At 43.6% G+C, this 21,694-nt stretch overlaps 1 protein-coding gene across 8 annotated transcripts in view; it reads right to left on the bottom strand.

The window, feature by feature from the left end:
* The window catches only part of CAMTA1 (calmodulin binding transcription activator 1), an 830,964-nt gene that overhangs the window by 710,125 nt on the left and 99,145 nt on the right, over nt 1-21,694 (bottom strand). The gene's annotated exons all lie outside the window — the stretch shown is intronic.

The following is a 21,694-nucleotide window of genomic DNA, read 5'->3' as shown; positions in this document are numbered from 1 at the left end:
CAATGGGCTGAGGCCTCTCAGCTCAAGAGGCCTCCTTCATGCAAGTGGCCTCTTGGGCCCCAACCCCCTCCGAGCACCACCTCACAGAGCCAGCCTGCAGTGCACCAGCAGCTCCTGGTCCTGAGCTAGTCCTCACCGTGTCCACCGAGCAGAGGGCACCTGGCCTCCAGGGACGCCCTCCCCAATTCCCTCTAATTTGGTCTATTAATTTAAAACAAAGGAAGCTAGCCAGGAGTGGTAGGCACAGGGGATGTCTGAGAGGATGTAATTAATGCAGCTGCTCCAAACGGAAGGTAACACCTTGTCTCCTCATTAGCAGATGTGCTGCAATTTAGGATGACATCCTGGAGGACAGCAGTGGGGACACACGCTCCCTTTCAGGTCCATGTCTCGCCCACCGATTTGATGTCCTCACTGTTGAGCAGCTATGAACACAGCGCTCCCAGCAGAAGGTTCCGAGCTGCGGAAGCCCAGTGGCAGGCTCTGGTGGCTCAAGGACCAGGACCAAAGCGCCTCGGTCCAGTAAGCTCGGTTCCAGATACAGACTGCTAGGTAACCAGAGAACACACCTTGTCTTTTAAACGTTTCCTCATCACATATTCAACATGGGTTGCTGACCCTGTTTGCTGTGCTCTGTAAACAGAAAAGACACAAGATGGACTGTGAGGACATGATGACTTTCCCCAACAGTGACATGTTGGAGGGACTCAAGGTATGCAGAGAACCGCTTTCCCACAGCTCAAGCACGCATCAAGTTACATTAGCATTCTCCCTTCAAGAAATAAGAACAGTACTTTCCCTTAAAAAAAAAACAAAAAAAAAAACTGAGCTGGTTTTATCTTGTGAGCTTCCAGCGTAGCTGACACATTTCTGTAGAGTTAACCCTGAAAAGTTATGTTCCAGCCTTGCTAAAAAGAGGTGTGGGGTCACCCAGGTGACTCTGTACCCATGTAGAAGCTGGAAGAAATTAGGATAAAAAGAAAAAAAGTTTCCATACTGGCGTTTTGAGATTACAGCTCTTCCTTTCCACCCACAGGGCACCTAGGTAAAGCCCATGGCCGCTTTAGGATCACCTGGGTTGTGAACCTTAGTCATGACCCAGCAGAAGAGAGAGAAACAAAGTGCCCCTTGGATCCCTGAGCAGCCACCCAGGCCCTACAACAGGTACCACTGCCTTAGCATATCAGCTCCAAGAGGGCACAAGGGGCCTGGCCTGGACCCGAGGACACAGTCAATATGCAGATAAAGCCAAAAGCCAGAAAGGACTGCGCACATCCCATGATGGCACATTGTGAGAAAGGTCAATTGATTTTGGGGATTGGGGAGCTGGACAAGGTTGGCTGCTCCAGAGAGTCTGACACAGGCTGGGCCGCCCTCGAGGCAACCAGCTGAAGCAAACACACAAGTAGGAAACCCTCCTTGGCTTTAGGTTAACTCCAGAGGGGAGGAAGCCAAAGTCACTACCGTCCCTCCTTGGAGCTGAGCCTGAAAGACGAGACCCAGATAGTTCAGTCAGGAGTGGTTTTTACAAGTCTTTTTGTGCACACAGATGAATTGTATCTGGGTCATCTTCAAGATCACAGAATCAGCCCAAGGCAGCAGGTGAATGAACTCAGGCCTCCCTGTGATGGGGCTGCCTCCTGTGGGCCACTTCACCTGCTCCAGTTAGACCCACGCTGCAAACTGACAGGCAGAGTCCCCTCCTCACCAGCCCTTTAGAAGACTAGAGCTGCTACACCCCTACAAATCCCACACAGCTGGACCTCTGCCAGGTATAACCCCACCCCAGCTGTGTCTACCAGCCCAAGGGTCTGCTCTAGAGCCCCTCAGGGTGGAGACCCATTCATGTGAGAACTGCACCCCTGTTGGAGAGACCCCACAGCGCAGGAGCCCCGAGACGAGCCTTTCTGGGCTATGAATTTCCAGATTATGTCTGCTTCCAACCTGCATCGAGGTCAGCAGCACTTGTCATTTTAGGGCATTCCCGAGAATGAAACAACGATGATTTAGCTTAGAAAGAACATCCATAGGCTTCTTTTCAAAGTGCAGCTGGACAGTTAGACAAAACTGACCTTTCACATGTATTCTGAATTAATTCAGAAATACTCTATCCAAATATTAGGTATTATTATTAGGTCGTATTAGGTGGCTGTGTGTGCCCTTTCATCCAAATTATTCAAAGTCCCAAGGATTCTCCAACCCACATCTAACACTTCAGATGAACAAAGCAAATAAATTGAGTTTTCTCTTGGAGGGCAGGAAATCCTTGTTTTCCTGGAATAAAAGAGAATGTGGCAAGTCAGCCTGCTTAATCCTACCTGTCTCCATTGAAAAAATTAAAAAAGGATTATGATATAAAATGACCTGGATGCTTGCGGTTATTATTGTACTTTACCATGTTATTCTTTGATTCGATGCTTTTTAATTAAATTTAAATTGATTGAGCAGTTTCAGCAATGACTTCTCAATACTCATGTGTGATTCTGAAGATGCCAGAATCTGGAAATTAATATTGCACACTCACCTGTCAATAACAACTCCTGGTGAAAAACGTGGAGAACTGCACATTCAGGAGCGCTAGCAAACACTGCCCCACTGAGCAGCCGCAGGGAGGGCAACGCAAGGGCACACGGCACAGACTGGCACCTCGCTCTGGAGTTGTAACCACCCCCTCCCTTGGTTAGATCTCACAACGCCACCCCCCAGTGCCTCGCTCGTGAAGAGGCATCTGTCAAGGTTGAATCAAGTGTATTTTTTAAAAATTTATGTCCGTTTTCCCAACTCTCCACCCCAAGAAAGCGAAATGAACAAGGACTATAGCTCGCGACTACGAACCCCGATGGCACCAGACCTGGAGAAGGCAACAGAGCCTCTTCCCTAAGAGCCTCTAACTGCCAAGGGACGGTCAGGACGTGATCAAGTTGCCAATTCACTGACATAAAGACTTCTTCTTGGGAAAAGTATACTAAACTTTTGCTTTAAACATGCTTCTTGAATATTCAGACTTAACACTTGTAGTGAGCAGCAAACAGCATTTCCAGAGCCCAGAGGAAAGCAGCTCTGGGCAGACGGCAGGGTGGGGGAAGGAGGCAAGAGCCCCAGCCGGCTGGCCTGCTTACCACAGGGACATGGGGCACCCACTCTGGGCAGGCACGACAGGCCTGGGGCCACGGTCGTGACCCAAGAGTAAGAGCCCCTTCCTCATGTTGCTTAGCATCCTGCAGGGGAGACAAAGACATAAGACAATGCCCAGGAGCGCTGAGTGCCTGGAAGAAAGTAAAGCAGGCAGAGAGGGATCAGGGTATGCTCTTCCAAAAGGGGGACGAGGGAAGACATGGCTCTGAGCAGAGTTGATGTGAGGGCACAGCAAAGAGCTGTCCAGAGTTCCCGGCAGAAGATGGCAACTAACTTGTCACATCTGGGAAGAGCAAGTGACTTGTATGGTCCCAGCAAGCAAGAAGAAAGTGACAGGACTCGAGGTTGGAGAGAGCGCCGGGTGCCAGACCAGCGGGGCCGGCAGGGCAGGGGAGGTGTGGATCTTGGCAGCCTGACGGGCAGCCAGGAAGGAGTGGCAGGCAGGGTCTGAGGACCGCGCTGGCTCCCTGGTGGGGCAGGAGCAGAAGGGCTGGACAGGAAGGGCCCTGCTGAGGGCCGGCTGGTGTGCCAGTCACCAGGCACGTGCCCGAGACAGTCCTGGGGGTGGCTGAAGGCACTCGTCCTGCACCAGAGGTGGCTCTGGCCCCTGGGGTGGCCACACTTACTTCCCAGTAGGCTGGCCCTATACCTGCTGTTTGACTCACAGGACCCTCAGGTTCACCGGGAAGGGAATGTCAACTCAGGGGACTGTAGTCTTGCTGTCTGGCAGGAGTCACATGAGCCCCTGAGAGGTGCCTGGCTTATTAAAGGTCAGAGTGGCAGTTTGGACAAAACCCAGAACTCCTCGGTTGCCTCTAGCATGCCTTGCTCGGGAAGTGTTCCTGAATCAAGCTGCAGCGACTCCCTCGACCACTCTTAAATCCAGAAATATGGGAACTTGGGGGCTGGGACAGGAGGGGCCCCAGGGACGGTGGCTGCTGAGGTTGCAAGTTAGTTTGCTCTGTCTCCTTACAGCAAAGTTCCTAGAGGTCAGGGACTGTGTCCCTCCATCCATCCCAGAGCCCAGATGTCTGGCGACTCAGCAAACAGTGAATGTCGATGATGCAGCTCAGGCTCGGGGACATCCTATAACTCTTGCTGCTTCTCCAACTCAAGGACACAGTGGAAACCACACACCGGATTTTTAGAAAGCAAACAAACTGGAAAGCAATTAGAACAGACAAATCACAAATATTTAAATATGGAGACCTTCCCCTTAAACATCATCTCTCTACTCTCAGACGGATCTCAATTTCTTCTTCAGACCCAGAATCCCTGGGAGAGAACAAAGGTTGTGTCATGGGGTGGGGGTGGGGGTCACATCAGCTTCTCCTGAGTTGCCCACAGTGTTTCGGGCAGTAAGTTTAGTAAACTTAGCTAAAATGCATATTTTGATTTACTAAAGAAACTTGAACTGGCCCCAGGCAAATAATAACTGCATGAGAGTATTTCATTTAGCTCCGTCCTCTTTCACTCCCTTTAGGGAAAAGACTGCTGCACTCGGAACTGAGGGGGAGTGAAATTAAATAAAAAATATATTCGAATAACAGCCAGAGTGGGGAAGGGAAGCACAAATTTCTGAGCCAATTTCTAAACTCACGTTGCTCCAATTTGCCCTTGAAACAATTTCACTTTGCCTTCTGTTGTTTAAACAGTAATTTAATATTAAAGGCATCATCAAAGGTGCCCAGCGCCACCGCTCCCATGGCCAAGGTAGGTCCCTGGCAAACCTCCCGCCCTCCCTACAGCACCTGCCGCCACCTCCTTTTCCGTGTCAGTGGGGTAGAGCCAGTCTAGGATGGAGCTTTTCTCTTTAAGGCCAGAAGAGGGGCCGCTGCCCACCACCCTGCCAGTGACGGAGGAGGCACAGAGCCTTCTTGCCCTCTCTAACCAGCATTAGTAGCCCAGGCACAGCAAACGCACTGGGCTGTGCATTGGAAGACACGTTCCTTTATTAGGTGTTTGGCACCTCCATCTCCTTGGAGAGCCCATTAAGCAGGGGTTTCGTCCTCGTCCTTCCTCTCCCCAGAAGAGGAAGACCCTGGGAGAATGAACCGCCAGGATCATTTTGATATGACATGAGAGAGGGAATCCCTTGTCTTAGTAGCACACACTGGAAAGCCCCCAGATCATACAGTGGTCCCTCCCAGCTTGTCAGACAAGATCATGGGCGGCTTGGGAGGGCTCAGGATCCCAGGAAGGTGTCGGGCTCCTGTGGCCAGAGCCTAGACATTCACACGGGCAACATCAGCTCCGCATCCCTTCCAGGCATCTGGAGCAGCAGGGGCGTGCGTGGGAGGCGCAGCACAGAGCAAGCAGCAGGAGCCTTTCCAGGAGGACTCTGCGGCTTCAACCAGGCTCCACCGCCAGGAACTACGCACTTCAGCAACACTGTACTGAGCACCTTCTGAGTACAGGGCCCTGTGTCTGGCCCCAGAGCATGTAACTGAGAGATCCAGGTACTATCCCCAAGGAGCTCAGTGTGTATAGACAGAAACATGCACAAATTATTAATAAAGAGAGATGCAAAATACCATGCAAACCCAAAGCAGGGAATAATTCATTCTGCTGGGGGAGAAGATGCAGATAATGCAGAGAGGAGGGAGAATTTAACTGAAACTTGAATGTGCCCCCTTCACCCAAGTGCAGAAGGAACCAGGGTCAGGGTCAGGGTCAGGGTTAGAGACAAAGGGTTTTATTGTCATTCTAAGGAGCTGAAGCTTGACGCTGCTGGTGAGGGTTGGGGGGCTGGCTAACTGAAGGCAGAAGAAGAATTGTAGAAAGAGGAGGAACAAGGCAGGAAGACCCAGGAATAGTTCAGGGGGTCTCTAGGGCCCAAGCTGGGGCAGTGGTGGGGGAGATGGAGAAGAAGGGCAAGAACACAGAGTTCACAGGCAGAATCTACAGATCTCCACTCACTCACTCCAGGGAGAGCTAAAGGGCATCAGAAGACCTGGAGTTGTTAGCCTGAGCCAGTGGCCTCAAAGGACATCCTGAACCAGACAAAGAACCTGTTGCAGAAAAAAATGATGAGTTTGGCTTTGGACTCTCACAGTGAGTTGCAAGTGCTCAGCATGCAATGGGAGGTAAAGGCTTGAAATTCAGGAAAGAGCAACTCAAGATACAGATGTGGGTGTCATTGGTGGATAAATAGAAATTTAAACCATCAGAAGAGAAACAGTCCAGAGTGCTCTTAGTAAGAGAAAAGAAGGCCAAGGATATAAACCTCAGGAGCAGCCATCCCAAAGGGTGGCCAGGGAAGCAGCAGGGATTGGGTGGTGAGGCAGGAGCATGGTGTCCCAGAGCTGAAGGACGACTAATATCAACAAATGCCAGAGAGAAGCCAGGAAGGAGGAGGGCTGAAAACAGGCCTTGGAATTTAGTAATTAAGTGTTCTCAGTGATTTCTAAAATGAGAAGTATCTACTGAATGGGGTGGGGAGGCAGATGCCCAACTTATATGGTTAAGGAAAGAATGGGAAGGGGATGGAGAGAGAAACTGCACATGAAATGAGAACAGCACATTTGTGAGGAGAGAGTGCAAGATAGAACAAACATCTAGATGTGCAGTTTGAACTCAGGAGAGAAGGATAAACTGCAGATAATTCAGGAATTGTCAGCAGAGTGGTGGGGGAAGCCTTGCCCAGGGATGATGCTGGCCATGGAGAGAGCAGAGAGGAAGGACAGACCAGCAAGAACAGTGATGTCTACAGGGAGCCAGAGCAAGGGCCTCCCTTCCAATCCTTTGTTGGCACAGCTCCTTCCCCCTCACCCATTCAGCTTGATCCATAATGCTGAATTCCAGCCACATTAGTTTCTAGAAGGAATTGCCCCTTAACATTAGGCATATAGAAAGTCTTCAAATTCTTTGCAACACTGAGGTTATACAAATGGTGATCTGGTAAACAAAGGCAGATCCTATATGAGTTAAGAGTCAGAAACATGAGTTACTTACCTGTTCCTTTGACATTCTGAAGCACTGAGCCATGTCCAACAGCTCAATCGGAAGGTGAGCCTTTCCTCTGGCCTCAGTAGAATACTGGGTAATGCCAACAAGATGTACCACATAGAAACTCAGGTTACGCAAAATGCACGTAATGACTAATAGAATAAACGGTTAAACAATTTAGGAATCAATACAACATCTATGAAAGTGGGTTTTAAAGATTTTTTTTTATAATTAACATACAATAAAAATGTATAGATCTTAATCTGTTGGATGAGTTTTAACAATTGTATACACATGTGATCACCACCCAAAACAGGATTTAGTACAGTTCCATCATCCCAAAGCTTCCTTGCCTCTTCCCAGTCAATTCCCCTCTCTACTCTCAAGAAACCACTTTCCATCACCAGAGTGGTTTCCTCTGCTCCTGGACTGTACCTGAACACACTCCTGTGGACAGACATCTAAACGTACGCACACAGGATGCTCCCCTTTGCTCTTCGGCTCCATCCTCATGGCTGCATCTGCAGTTCATTCTCTAGTATTAGTAGTATTCCACTATAATGATTTGTGTGTTTATTTTTCAGTTCATGGATAATTTGGGCTGTTTCCAGTTTGGGGTTTCACATAAACATTCTTTTTTTTTTTTTTTTTTTTTTGAGACAGAGTCTTGCTTTGTTGCCCAGGCTAGAGTGAGTGCCGTGGCATCAGCCTAGCTCACAGCAACCTCAAACTCCTGGGCTTAAGCGATCCTACTGCCTCAGCCTCCCGAGTAGCTGGGACTACAGGCATGCGCCACCATGCCCGGCTAATTTTTTTTTCTATATATATTTTAGTTGGCCAGATAATTTCTTTCTATTTTTAGTGGAGACGGGGTCTCGCTCTTGCTCAGGCTGGTCTCGAACTCCTGACCTTGAGCGATCCACCCGCCTCGGCCTCCCAGAGTGCTAGGATTACAGGCGTGAGCCACCGCGCCTGGCCTACATAAACATTCTTATACAAATCCTTTTGCGAACATTTTCATTTCTTTAAGGTAAATACTTAAGAGTGGAATTGCTGGATTATAGTGTAGATGTACATTTAATTTCAGGGAAAAAAAAAAAAATCCTGCCAAACAGGTCTCCAAAAAGGTTGTACTAATACACCCGCCAGCAACGTATAAGTTGCAGTTGTTCCATAATCTCACCAACATTTGATGTTGGTGGTCTTTTTTATTGTAGCCATTCTAACAGATGGTATCTCATTGTGGTTTTACTTTGTATTTCCCTAATGAGTGAAGATGCTGAACGTCTTTTCCACGTTTTTGGCCATTTGCATACGTTCTTTTGTGAGGCACCTGTTCAAAGTGCACACACAGGTCCATACATTTTGACTAATATATGCAGTAATGTAACTACAACTATTAATACAACCAAGATACAGAAAATTTCCATCACCCTAAAAAGTACCCCTTGTGCCCTTTTCGTGTCAACCCAATGCCATCCCGTCCACAGCATCCAACTTATCTATTTTCTTTCCATATAGTTTTGCCTTTTCCAGAATGTAATATAGATGGAACCAGGCAGTAAGCAGCACTTCAGTCTGTCTTCTTTCACAGAACATAATGCGCCTGAGATTCATCCACACTTTGTCAGCTCATTCCTTTTTACTAAGTAGTATTCCAATGAAGTTGTTTATTCATTCACCAGTTGAATGGTATTTGGGCTGTTTTCAGCTTTTGGAGATGATGAGTAAAGGCATTATAAACATTCTAATGCAAATTTTTGTATGAATGTAACTTCTTATTCTCTTAGGTAAATACCTAGAAGTGGGATTGCTGGGTCATATTGTAAGTGCAGACTTAAAAGATTTTACGTGTGTATTTACAAGAAACTATCAAACTCATTTCCAAAGTGGCTGTACCATTTTTGCATTCCCACAAGCAAAGTATGAGAGTTTCAGTTGCTCCACATGTTCACTAGCACTTGGGATTGTCCGGGTTTTTTGTTTTTGTCTTGTTTTGAAGACATTCTAAGTGAGTACCAGTATTCACTGTGGTTTTTAGTTTCATTTCCCTGATGACTAATTAGGTAGAATATCTTTCATGTGCTTAGTTGCCATCTTTATATCTTAAGATGTCTATTCAAATCTCTTGCCCATGTTGAAAACGAGTTTTCATATTACTGAGTTTTAAAAGTTCTTCATATATTCTGAATACAAGTCCTTTATTAAGACACATATTTTGCAAAGGTTCCTCCCAGTCTTTGGCTTGTCTTTTAATTGTCTAAACAGTATCTTCTGAAGAACAGAATTGCCAAATTTTTACTAAGTCTGATATCCATTTTTTCTCTTATCAGTTGTGCTTTTGGTTGCCCTATCTAAGAAATTGTTGCCTAACCCCAGGTCAAAAAACATTTCTCCCGTGTTTTCTTCTAGACGTCTTAGTTTTAGAATCTGATCTTAGGCCTATGATCCACTTTGAGATAATTTTTGTATACAACTCAGGGTATAGGCTGAGGCTCATGTTTTTGCACGTGGACGTCCAGACCTGCCATTACAATCTGCTGAAACGACTCTCCTTCCTCCATCGAGTTGCCTTTGCACCTCTGTCAAAAGTCAATTGAGCATGTATGTGTGTGTCTATTTCTGGACTCTCTATTCTGTTCCATTGATCTATGGGTCTATCCTTTTGCATTACCACACTGTCTTGATTACTGTAGCTTTATCAGAAGCCTTGAAATCAGGCAATGCAATCTTCTAGCTTTGTTCTTTTTCAAAATGGATTTGATTTTTCCAGATATTTAGTATTTCCATATAAACTTTACAAGCAGTTTGTCTAAATTTTGACTCGGATGGCACTGAACTCATACATCAACTTAGGGAAAATAGATATCTTAACAATACTGAGTCTTGCAATATGTAGTATATTCCTCCATTTATATAGATCTTCTCTAATTTCAGCAATGTTTTGTAGTTTTCAGTGTAAAGGTCGTACACATTTCCTCAGTTTTATTCTAAGGTATTTGATGTTTTTGAAGCTATAATAAATGGTATTGATTTTTTAATTTCATCTTCCAATTGTTTGTTGCTAATATGTAGAAATACAATTGATCTTATACCTTATTACCTTGCTGAATTCACTTATTCTCATAGGTTTTTAAAAATAAATTCCACAGGGTTTTTCATAATCATGTTGTTTGCAAATAAAGGTTAAATTCTGGAGACAGATTAATTTGACTGAAACTCCAAAAGTTGGTGCTTTTCAATGATTAGGAAGTGTCCAAAATTCCAGGGGAGAAAACTTGGAGAAAATTCACTTCAATTGCCTAAGTTGAGATGACAAAATTTTGACCTCAGAGTTTCATTTCCCTTTCTTGTCAGATTAACACACTGTCTTACAAGGGATGACAGAAAGCTGTCTGACTGCACAGCAATGGGATGGCATCACCAACCACCTCTGGTGGCTACCGTAACTTAGACACAGTTTCAAGCGATTCCCTCCTCGCACCACCTTCCTCCTGTGCAGTTTGTGGTGGTGGCAGCAAGCCCGACCAAGTGCCAGGCAATGAAGCAGCAGATGTTTCAATGTATTTCCACGCTCTATCATCTGGATATTTACCATAAGCTTCTAGTAATGTGATCCCTTTCGGCCTGGTAAACAAACTTTGGATTTCACATGTGACTTCTCAATTTCATCTTTTAAACAGCTCCAGGGAGTGGGGCTGTTGATAGCATTTTTCCCACCAGCACAGAGGCACAAGAAAAGGTCTCAATTACAGGTAACCAACTATCCAACAGTAACACACACATAGCAAGCTGGAAATGTAAAAACCAAAGACCTTTGTTTAACAGGGAGGTAACACCAAGTTCATTAAGTTTATGGTTCAATTACTGAAGTACAGAGAAACAAGGAAACAAATCAACTGATGAAAGACTTGATAAGGGCTCGAGTTTAAAATGTATTTCTGCCACCATTTGATTTTTTTCCATCCTGCAACCTTATATAATTTGACTAAGGTCCTTAGTCACATCTATATAATATCAACTCCTAGGATTTGCTGAAGTTAATTACTGCCTCCATCACAAAAGTGAAGAAATTATTTATCACAGTCGTGTTTTTGTTCAGTGGTTTCAGATACAACTTCTTTATTATGAGGCAGTAAAACTATGTGTGTGTATGTGTATTATATATACAATTTTTTATTTTTTTAGGTTTTTTTTTAGACAGACACTAACACTGAAAATATATATATATATATATAATTTTTTTCACCAAAATAACTCTCAAGCACTCCACTGCCATTCCATCAAATGTAAGGCAAGTGATTGCTGAGTTCCCAATTATGTTCACCCTTAAATCACACTGTTTGGTCTGATTGTATATCCAGCCCTACAGGCAGTTGTGCAAAGGCATATATTTGGCAAGCTTTCAAACCACGGCAACAAAACATGTGCTGAAGAAAATGATTCAAAATATTAAGAAAGCAGTCATTTATTTTAGAAAGGCTGTTCACGTGAGACAATAAGCTGCTTCCCAGAATAGGCTCCATCCATCAGGAAAACACCATACCCCAGCACACGCTGGCTGGAGTCTGCCTCTCAGCCGTCACACGCAGTGATGATTATTTATCATTCACAGCGCACCAAAGATGGATGCGCAGGCCAGACACGTTCCATGATGGCGCAGAGCTGCCCGGGGCAGCTAAACCTCCCTATGCTGGAGAAGCATCCATGGTACAGATGACCTCACACACCCGAGAGACCTACCTGGTTTTCCCTACAGATGCACACAAGAGCTCACTGTGGGCACTTGGGCACACAAGGATGATGGCAGACAGGGGCACCTTAGCACTAGGTCTAGATCATCCACTTCTCTATTGAAAGAAATCACAGTTCAAATAAAACAAACCAGGGGGCTCCACGTCAACCAAGTACCTGCTTGGGGTCTGCTACGTGGTGAGAGACTAGAGGTCCTTCCAGGAATCAGGCCAGCTGGGCCTGCTGAGCTGAGCCAGCTGAAGCCAAGGACACTCCATTTGAGATGGGCCTTAGGAAAACCCTTTTCCATGCCTTTCCTGAACATCCCCCCAAAGTATCTGTACCGCTCTGAGGGCCCAACTCACAAGCTAATTCCACCAGGATAACTGCTCCCACTTACCGGCCCATTCTCCCACCCTCTATGAACTTTAACTTGTCTGTCTGGAAGACAGAATTTACATCTCCTTCTATCACTCTACCTGAGGAAAGGGCAACAGACAGACTCGGTAAGGTGGACATAATAGTTTTATCTAAATCGGGACACTAAAATTTTAACGTGTATTTAAGTTCTTCAACCAACTTTAAGAAACACTTAACGAGCCAACCAAATGACCACGACAAATGTGAAACTGCGGTTTGTCAACTGAACCTCTGGAATCTCAGCTCTCCTAGGATAACAATTTTAGATTCATAGGGTTTTTCAGATACCACTAAACAGCATCTGCAAAGCAGAGGGAAAGTTACAGACTGACTGGTAGTTAGCCAGAAATTTCTGCAAATATCTTAGCCATGAAAAGACAGGCTGGAAAAGAAAACCAAGCCATTTGTGGGCAGGAAATCATTCTGGCTCTCTTAAGGCTGGGAAAAGGGAAACGAAGAATAGTGAGTGAGTAGTTTTCCCTTGCTAACATTCAAGGCCAGTTGGACACACCTAGTATGTTCATCTAGGACTGCCAATCTCACTTTTTCAGGTTCAGAGGGCCCTGTTTCATTTTCAAACTAATAATAACTACCACATACTGAATGTGTGTGACACAGTGTCAAGAGCACTGCACACAGTAACTTCTAATAATCTATGTGGGGAAATCACTGCCCTTCAAATACTAACCAGGATTACTGACCACCAGTAGCCAGGCAGGTATAGGAATATGTTTAAAACATTCAGTTGAGTAAACTACCAAATTAAATTCAAAAGCAATTAACCAAGGGGTCAAATCAGAAAAGTAGTACAATCTGGTGGCATGTAGTAGATGGCTGATGGTTTCTCAGAGTGTTAATTTTTTTTGTTTGTTTGTTTGCTTTTTTGAGACAGAGACTCACGCTGTTGCCCAGGCTAGAATGCCATGGCGTCAGCCTAGCTCACAGCAACCTCAAACTCCTGAGCTCAAGCAATCCTCCTGTCTCAGTCTCCCATGTAGCTGGGACTACAGGCACTCGCCACCACATCCGGCTTATTTTTTCTATTTTTAGTAGAGACAGGGTCTCACTCTTGCTCAGGCTGGTCTTGAACTCCTGACCTCAAGCAATCCTTCTGCCTCAGCCTCCCAGAGTGCTAGGATTCCAGACGTGAGCCATCGCACCTGGTCTGAGTGTTAATCTTAAGAGAAAAATGGGTTCCAGTAAAAACAAGCTTACTGAGTTTGCACTAACTAGGGCACCAATGACTGACGTGGACTCCCAACTCTTCTCCCCACTCCCAGCTGACGCTAAGCACATAGCAGCTCACTAGCTTGTCACCATGGGAAAACAGCCTGCTATAGCTGCCCACCTCTTACATATAAGACCCTTCACAAGTTGGTCAAAACCCATTTTCCAGCCCCATCTACCCACCTTCATTTCATCTTGATCCTGAACAGGCCAGGCCCTTTCCTGACTCTGCCTGTGCTCATCCTGTTCCAGCTGTTCCAACTGGACGTGTTCTCTAGTCAGGCAAGTGGGGAACAAGGCAGAGTCAAAGCACCTTGACTTGGGTGCAGTAGGCTCTGATCAAACCTGAGAAGGGAGAGATTCTCTTAAACCTAGTCCAATGAATTGATGCTCACTCAAAAGCAACTCAAATCCTCCAGCTCCAGGGCTTTAACCCTAGGTCTCAGTTCTAAGAAGGTCCATTTCACTATAAATTAACTGAGAAGTTACTGTTTTTACTTGTGCAACCCAACCACTGTACCAACGCCCTGGTAAAGACAGCAACCAGCAGACAGGTCTTTTGAGTGTCACAGCTCAGTCCCCAACTAGCATATTCAAGACCAAAGTAAACGCTTCGACAGACTGCTTGGAGTTGCATAATATATTTGAGACTCAGTGAGTTGGAAGTGTGATTCTTTTCTTCCCTAAGGAAGTTGAACGCAAAGTTCAATTAACTACTTCTGAGTACCCCAGCCAACTTTCTAGGTATCAGTATCCTTACCACATTTTCCTTCTAGAAGTCTGGATGCTACCAGGAGGAAACCCAATGAGGCTAAAAGTAGCTAACCAAAGTTCAGGTTTCTGCAAATATCTCTATCTTAACAGATTTGTTTCCTAACCCCAAAATGAACACTGAAAACAGAAAGTGTCCCTATCAGACAGATGCCACAGATGAAATCACAGAAGATGAGACCTTGCTCTCAAGTTGGGTGCAAGTTCAAATTCAGTCGTTGGTGAAGGGAGGCAATGCTGTTGCACTGGCCCCAGCAAGGAGGCAGACCACCACTGGCGAGCTCCTTCTACAGACCTAGAACACTAGGAATATCACCTGTCCATCTCATCTGGGGGAGCTGCGAGAACCACTTTCATGTTCTTCTTGAGACACAGGCTGATTCTGTTTAAGTACAGCCATTCTGTGAATCCTCAAATTTCAACTTTCGATCCTAAAAGGCCAGATTTAGAGCAGTGGTTTCCAAATACTTCCAAAAAACAGAAGGAGACGTTAACAAGGACTTCAGGACCACCTTCTAGGCAGCCAGTTCCACCAGGTGAGCACTTTCCATGGGCACTAGTGGTCTTCAGAGCTCCTCTCCCATATTCATGTAATCATGACTATCTGTACTCAGACACGCACTTCTAGCTGCTGGGAACATAGCTGAGGAGGAAACACACAAGGTCCCTGCCCCCAAGGAGCCAGTAGGGTGGGAAGGAGCTAAGGGGAAAAAAAGAAGAAAAAGACAAGAGATCATTTCAGAGAGTAATAAATGCTATGAAAAAACTGCCACATCGTAGAGTGACAGGGGAACTCTATCTTCTATCTGTCATCAGGCCATCTGGGGAGAATCCCTCTGAGGAGACAACACCTGCAGTGAGATCTGAATGGCACAAAGGAGCCAGCATACAAAGATGGGGAGAGGGGAGAGTGTCCCAGGTAAAGGAAACAGCTAATGCAAAAAAGAATCACACTTGGTGTGTTCCAGGTATGGGAAGGGCCAATGTTCCTGGAAGGAAGGGCAAATGGCGGGAAATGAGAGAGAAAGTAACAGCCAGATCACTCAGGCTGACTCCTGGAGTACACTCCAATTGGATGGAAAGTCACCTGGGGTTTAAGCAAGCTAGTGACCTAATCCTATTTACATTTTTAATAGGTTACGCTAGCCCCTACATAGGGGATATATTGCAAGGGGAACAAGACTAGAGGCAGGGAGTCCAAGGAGGAAAATGTGACAGATGTCCAAGTAAAGAAAAGGAGGGTGGCTGGGATTAGGTGGCACTGGTAGAGATTAGGCAATGCAGATATATCTTAGAAGGAGAACAAAAGAACTTACAGAAGAATGAGATGTTTGGGAGGAAAAAAAGGGGCAGAATCAAAGATACTCCTGAGCTTCTGCCTTGAACTACTGATAAATTCGTGTAAGTCAACCCGAGTCTTCATTTTCCCAAAATTCATCCATGCTCTTTTCACCAACATTGAACTTCAACCCTCACCAGACATCTTTTAACAGTTGACAGAGAAAAACTGCACCCTGTCCAAAATAACAAGGCAGATTTAAGTGTTAATACTTACAATCATGCTTCAGAATGAAAGGTTGGTAAGTTCTGGCCTACATGTCCACTTGGCGTCTGTAAGAAGTCTGCCTGAGCCACTCTCCTCCGGCGGTGACCTTGCCCTCCCTACTGGAAAGTCTCAGTTTCCTGGCTTTGCAAAGACCCTCCATCTGAAGCAGCTGCTCACAGAGCATTTTCAGCTTCCTTTTACCAGGCTTTAAAAAAAACAGATACTTTTTCTACCCTGAGTTTGTCACCATTTAAAATGTTGTGCTAGTTAGCAGTAATTATGTAAATGCAAGCCACCATTTCTATTTTTAAAAGGAAACCCCATTTAGCATTCTTATATCCTGAAATGTTTAAAATAGCTAGTCCAGTGATGTTTTCACTTTATTCAAAGTGTTTGTGTAGATTTAAATACAGGTTCAGCAGAAACCAAAGCTAGTCAAACATTTACTTTCTATTAAACATCTAAATCAGAAGATTAAAAAACTATTTTACATTTAACAGAAAGAAGCCGTCAAATCAGCACAGCAGCAGCTTCACTGCATTTCCTGCCAAGCAGGGCTGATGTCTGAGAGGTAATCAATTCAGGAAGGGAGGGATGGATTTCTTTAAACTCTTCAAAAAGGGAAAAATACATTTAAGCAAATCTTTTAATTATAGTATCTTCCAAAGAACCTACAAAGCCTTTATTCTTTCCAAACCTAATGCTTTTTAAAGGCAGCTTTTGCCCCTTAATTCCACATGAAATATTCAGTATAGCATAATTAAATTTTATTCCATGCTATTTTTACGGGGTTCACAGAAATAGAGGGTGGCATCATCTTTAAAACAAACTTCCCAGCAACTTCGCTTTCACAGTGAATCGCTGGTTCTCAAAACTGAACTAAAAATGCAAAACCTACTCCAAATGTCTACTGCAGTTCAGGGTGGATGGGTGGATATAAAAAGAGAGGCTCATTCATATGTCACGCCCAACCTTCAAATAAACAATTGCCCCAATTGTCTGCGTACTTAATTGTGCTTGCCATAAGGAACCTCCAAGCAGGGATCTTCAGTTTCTACATTTAAATACTGGAGGCTGTGTTATTTTTTAGTGTGACTCTATCTTGCGGGTAAAGAAAAGAGAGAGGGAAACTGTCCATCTATGGCTGAAAGAAATTAGTAATTTGAATAAATATTGGGATAACTGGATCATCTATGTATGTGGGGAGTGGGCTTAATGTTTTTGGACATTTACATAAACTATACAACCAAAATCTTAACCTTTTTTCCAGTCAAGGTCAGTAAACTACAAATGCACACAAACACCTCTCTCTCTCAGACTGGCAACACGGATTACAGTCTAATACTAAAAGAAAGGGGAGTGTTAACAGTCCCTCAAGTGGTCCACAGTGAAGTTCACCATCCAACGGAGCCAAGAATGAGTCTCACCCTCCAAGGATCAGCAGCCCCTGATGGGATGGAAGCCTGTGACAAAACACAACGTGCATGAGAGCCTAAAATCTTCATTTTGAATTCTGCAAACCTGTCAACAGGGACAACCTCATATCAATGGCTACCCAGCCTCTCATTCCAGCCAGACCGTCCCATTTGTTTTATAACGTCCTAAAAGCATCACACCTGAAGAGAGCAACCAAAACAACAACAAAGATTTTTATCACATGGCCCCTGAGACTGTGGCTGAGAAGGCAGGCGTGCACCCCCCCAGGCAGAAAAGGCCAGCAGAGAGGTACTCCGGCTCCACGATCCTAAGTGCCAGGCTAAAACAGACAAAGCTTAAAAAAAAAAACACAATGAAGACTGTTAGGACTTCAAAAGATTAAGACATATCTTAATTCACACATTTGCCTTTGGCTTTGTAATGTAGATTCACCTCTGTTATTGATTTAAAAAAAAAAAAAAAAAAGACAAAACACCCACCAAATACACTGAAGTGGTCAATGAGACTTAACAGTCTGGGACTAGCTGCCACTACAGCCACCAGCACATGGCTCCTCTGAACATGTATTCAGAAAGGTTACCTGAGATGCTGTTAGAAATGCAAACCTAACCAAAAAAGAGACAAACAAAGCAGGGCATGTGACAACAAAATTTAATTTTTATACCACAGAAACAGATATTAGAATTTATATAAAAGCATCTACCCCCACCATATTTGCAAAAAAAAAAAAAAAAAAAAAAAAAAATTGCATGGGAGACTCATTTCTGTTTTCGGATTGGATTTCAAGGTTTCAATAAGACATTCTGCTAGCTTCTCAAGAACCTGGCCCATTTATCACTTTTTCAAACTACATCATCTTCTCATTCAAATATCTCAGTGGCTCTTGTAAAAAATATGTCACACATGCCTCTACTGTCAAGGTTTATCTCTAGCACAATATGTAACCCACAGATCGCAAACAAGATGACACCTCACAGAAGAGGCCAGTTATCCTGAGCCTGCTAACGGTGCTAACAGTGCCCACACAGAGCAGGGCACAAGCTGAACCCCGGCCTGCCCAGCCCAGGGATTCCTCTGAAAGGCACAGTATGGTGACATTTTGTTAATTCAAGCCCAAAAATGCTGACTTCATAGTACTCAGTACAGATCTGGGCTGAAATGAAACAGGGAAGTTGTCTATCAAGTATTAATTATTATGCATATGAATGGCATAAATAAGATTGTTGAGGTAGAGTTTAGCCATTTTAAAAGGAGAATAAGAGCATTTGCAAAGACTTGTGATTGCAGGAGTGCTATGGGCAGGCCCGGGCGGGAGGTCCTCACGACTGTCTGCAGAATGACTCTCTGGGACTCGGACTCTAACTACTGCCCTGTAGTCTCTACCAGGTCACTCCTTGGCCTCCCTTACTTCATATGGGTTCACAAAAATGGAGGGAACAAAGTCTCCCTGCTGGTCTCTCAGGGTTCCTAAGAAACCAAATGAGATGTTGTCTGTGGTATCATTTTCTTAAACTGCGAAAGTTAATAAAATATGAGATGCTACTATTTTTCCATATAATAATATGATTATGTATTAAAACTAGCCAGTGGATTTTATTAATAATTGGGAAGTTCAGTAAGTTTTTCTTATTTCTAAAGATAAGAAACTTTTGGGGGGTTGTTATTTTTTAAGACGCAGGTGCTTCTACCTTGACTTCAATTGTGATTGCATGAGAAGTAGCTATGAGATGGCCAAAGTGCCTAACTGGAACACTAATGTAAACTGACTAGCTCCTCATTCCTTAGGTTGCACAGCTCATTAACCGCGTGAAGATGGAAAACAACGTAGGTGTTAAGATCCTGGGAAATCACAGGCGGCTATTCTAATGCCAAATGGTCACAAACAAGAGCAAGGGAAAAACAGAAGGATGGTCTGGAAGCAAATGCCACATCCACAGTGGAATTTAAGGAGTCAAGGCAAATGTTTCAGTCTTAGCAAAGTGCTAAATACGCAAACCAAATTTGATCCAAGTTCACAGGGATTATACATGAAAAGTTACCAGGAAAACTCAACAGTATAAAAGTGCAGCTTGCACAAGAAACAAGGTGAAGAATATACAGTATAGGTACTCAGAACTATCTTTGCAACTTTGCTGTAAATATGAAATTATTCTGAAATAAAGTTTATTTTAATAACCTTTTAAATTAAAAAGGGAGGGAAGGCTTGCCTTCAAGGAAGAGAAGGAAACATGTCTTCAGTAGCAGTCTGCACAGGTCAGTTTCTCAGGACTCTTATCAGACATATCATTTCATCCTCACAACTGTCTCTAAACATAGGTCAGAAATCATCCCTGTTTCACAGCTAAAGAAACATGTAAAAGACAAAATGACTTTACCAGGGTCCCACAACTTTTCAGAGGTGGAGGTGGGATTCAGTTCCTGGTCTGCCTGATCCTAAAGTCCAAGAATAACAAAATCTGGCCAAGGGGCCTACCTGGCAAAGATGGGCTGCCGTCCAGGGAATACCAAAAGGGAAAACAAACGCCCATCAAAGACTAATCCACCAGAAAGGCTCCCACAAGCTGTGCCAGTGAATCACCAAAAGTCATCACAGAGGGAGGCTCCTTCCTTAATCCAGGAAGTGACATGGTCTCCCTTGAAAAGGCGAGTTAAGAGATGCAGCTAAAAATGGACGTCCTGGTTCCTCATGGGAAATCTTAATGTTGGTATACCTCTTACAGCAAGTCAACTTTGAACATTCTCTCACCCAGAATTTCACTAAGCTCCTGGAGGAGATTCGTAGTAAGGCAGTGATGGAGTCAACTCCAGGGCCATGGCTTCATGGAGTAAGAAACTGACAAGCACCAAACACAAGAAAAAATATAAAATTACAGATGGGCATAAACCAACTACCATGGGACTTTTCAAAACCTACCAAAAACAGAAGCTATAAGAACCAAGTACCTAGTGGCTCCTCGTTAGAAGAGTCATCTGAAGGCTCCTGGTCAGTCTCTCTCTGCCTGAGGTTCCCCATGTGCCACCAGAGGGCACTAATTTGTGGAATGTCACACAGTTTAAACTGCAGGAATGTTCAATGAAAACCAGATTTCAAATCAATGAAGTGCTATATATGTAATTTTGGCAGTGCATTAGTATCTGTTGGTCACAAATTCCAATTTAATTCCATAAAACTTAAAGGTACATGCATGTAGCAGCAAGATATACTAAAAACAATGTTATCAAATCTTCAGATTTATGAAAATAACATAAAATAAAACTAAGAACGACACATTTGCTCCTGCACCTTGGTCACAGGGGCTGTCATCTGGATAACCTGTCCCACCATTGTTTACATGTACACAATGTAAGAGCACCAAGAAAAACATTGTGGTTTCTTCTTTGCTTTAAAAAGCCACTCTTCATTAAATTAGAAGTGGACATTCACCATAATAAAATTATAGTGCAGTTTATTAAGCATGATTAAAACATGATTTAATCTTTCATACTAGAATCCTTGTAAGACTGCCATTTGTAAATAGCAAATATTTATGAGCGCTCACGTCTTAGGTTGCTATTCTAAGCACATTACACTTATTTAATACTCAAAACATCCCTCTGAGAGGCTTAAAATTCCATTTTAGTAAAAAGTTCAACCTTGTATTAATATTTCTTGAATACAATCAAGAATTTTTCTTTACATTTGTATCCTCTGCTGATGATTTATTCGTCCACAAAACTATAAATACAGATTTGTGAGTTCTGCCTCATTAACCACATTTTGCAATTATTTCTTCACTCCAGAATTCACACTTCTTATACTTTCATGGGAGTATAAGATTATATAATCAAAATAATACAGCAGTAAGTTTAATGAAAAATGCATTATGCCCGGAAAGGATTTTTGGTTTTGCTTTGCTTTGTGGTACATAAAAATCTGGCCTTTGGTTTTCATACTCTATTTAAAAGGAATTGAAGCATATTTACTGATTTGATAAAAAAATATATTACTTATTAATGTGAAATAAAATTCAAGTTCAAGTGGACCTTTGTTTTTCCTGATTTTAGTTGATTTCCTTCAGTGTGTAATAAATAACCAAAGTTTACACTGAAATGAACAAAATCTGACAAATAAAATACACTATACCTACAAAGAAGTTTGACTTCTTTAAACGATTCGTCACAAGTTACAGCTACAAATAAACTCACCTTGAGATAACATCCTACATCACAGGATACTGTCTCCTTGGTTTTGTTTTTATTCTTTGTTATGGGGGGAAAAACCCTCCTCAAATGTTTTCAAGAACAATATTGGTACTCTGGCCTATGCCAACACACAAAGAATAAAGACGGAGTAACTATGGCATCTGTGAAGGTAATCTGGAACAAAAGTACTTCTGTCAGTATTATTTAAATAACTGCCTCGAAGTTCCCTTTGTATCTTTGTTAATGCTCACTTGATCTAGAAAATATTTTGATTTATCTTGTTTACTTAATGCC

This window comes from Eulemur rufifrons, chromosome 8 (genome assembly GCF_041146395.1).
Source record: "Eulemur rufifrons isolate Redbay chromosome 8, OSU_ERuf_1, whole genome shotgun sequence".
In the NCBI taxonomy this organism is placed as follows: domain Eukaryota; kingdom Metazoa; phylum Chordata; class Mammalia; order Primates; family Lemuridae; genus Eulemur; species Eulemur rufifrons.
The sequence above is the reverse complement of the archived record's forward strand: the minus strand, read 5'-3'. Positions and strand labels throughout refer to the sequence as shown.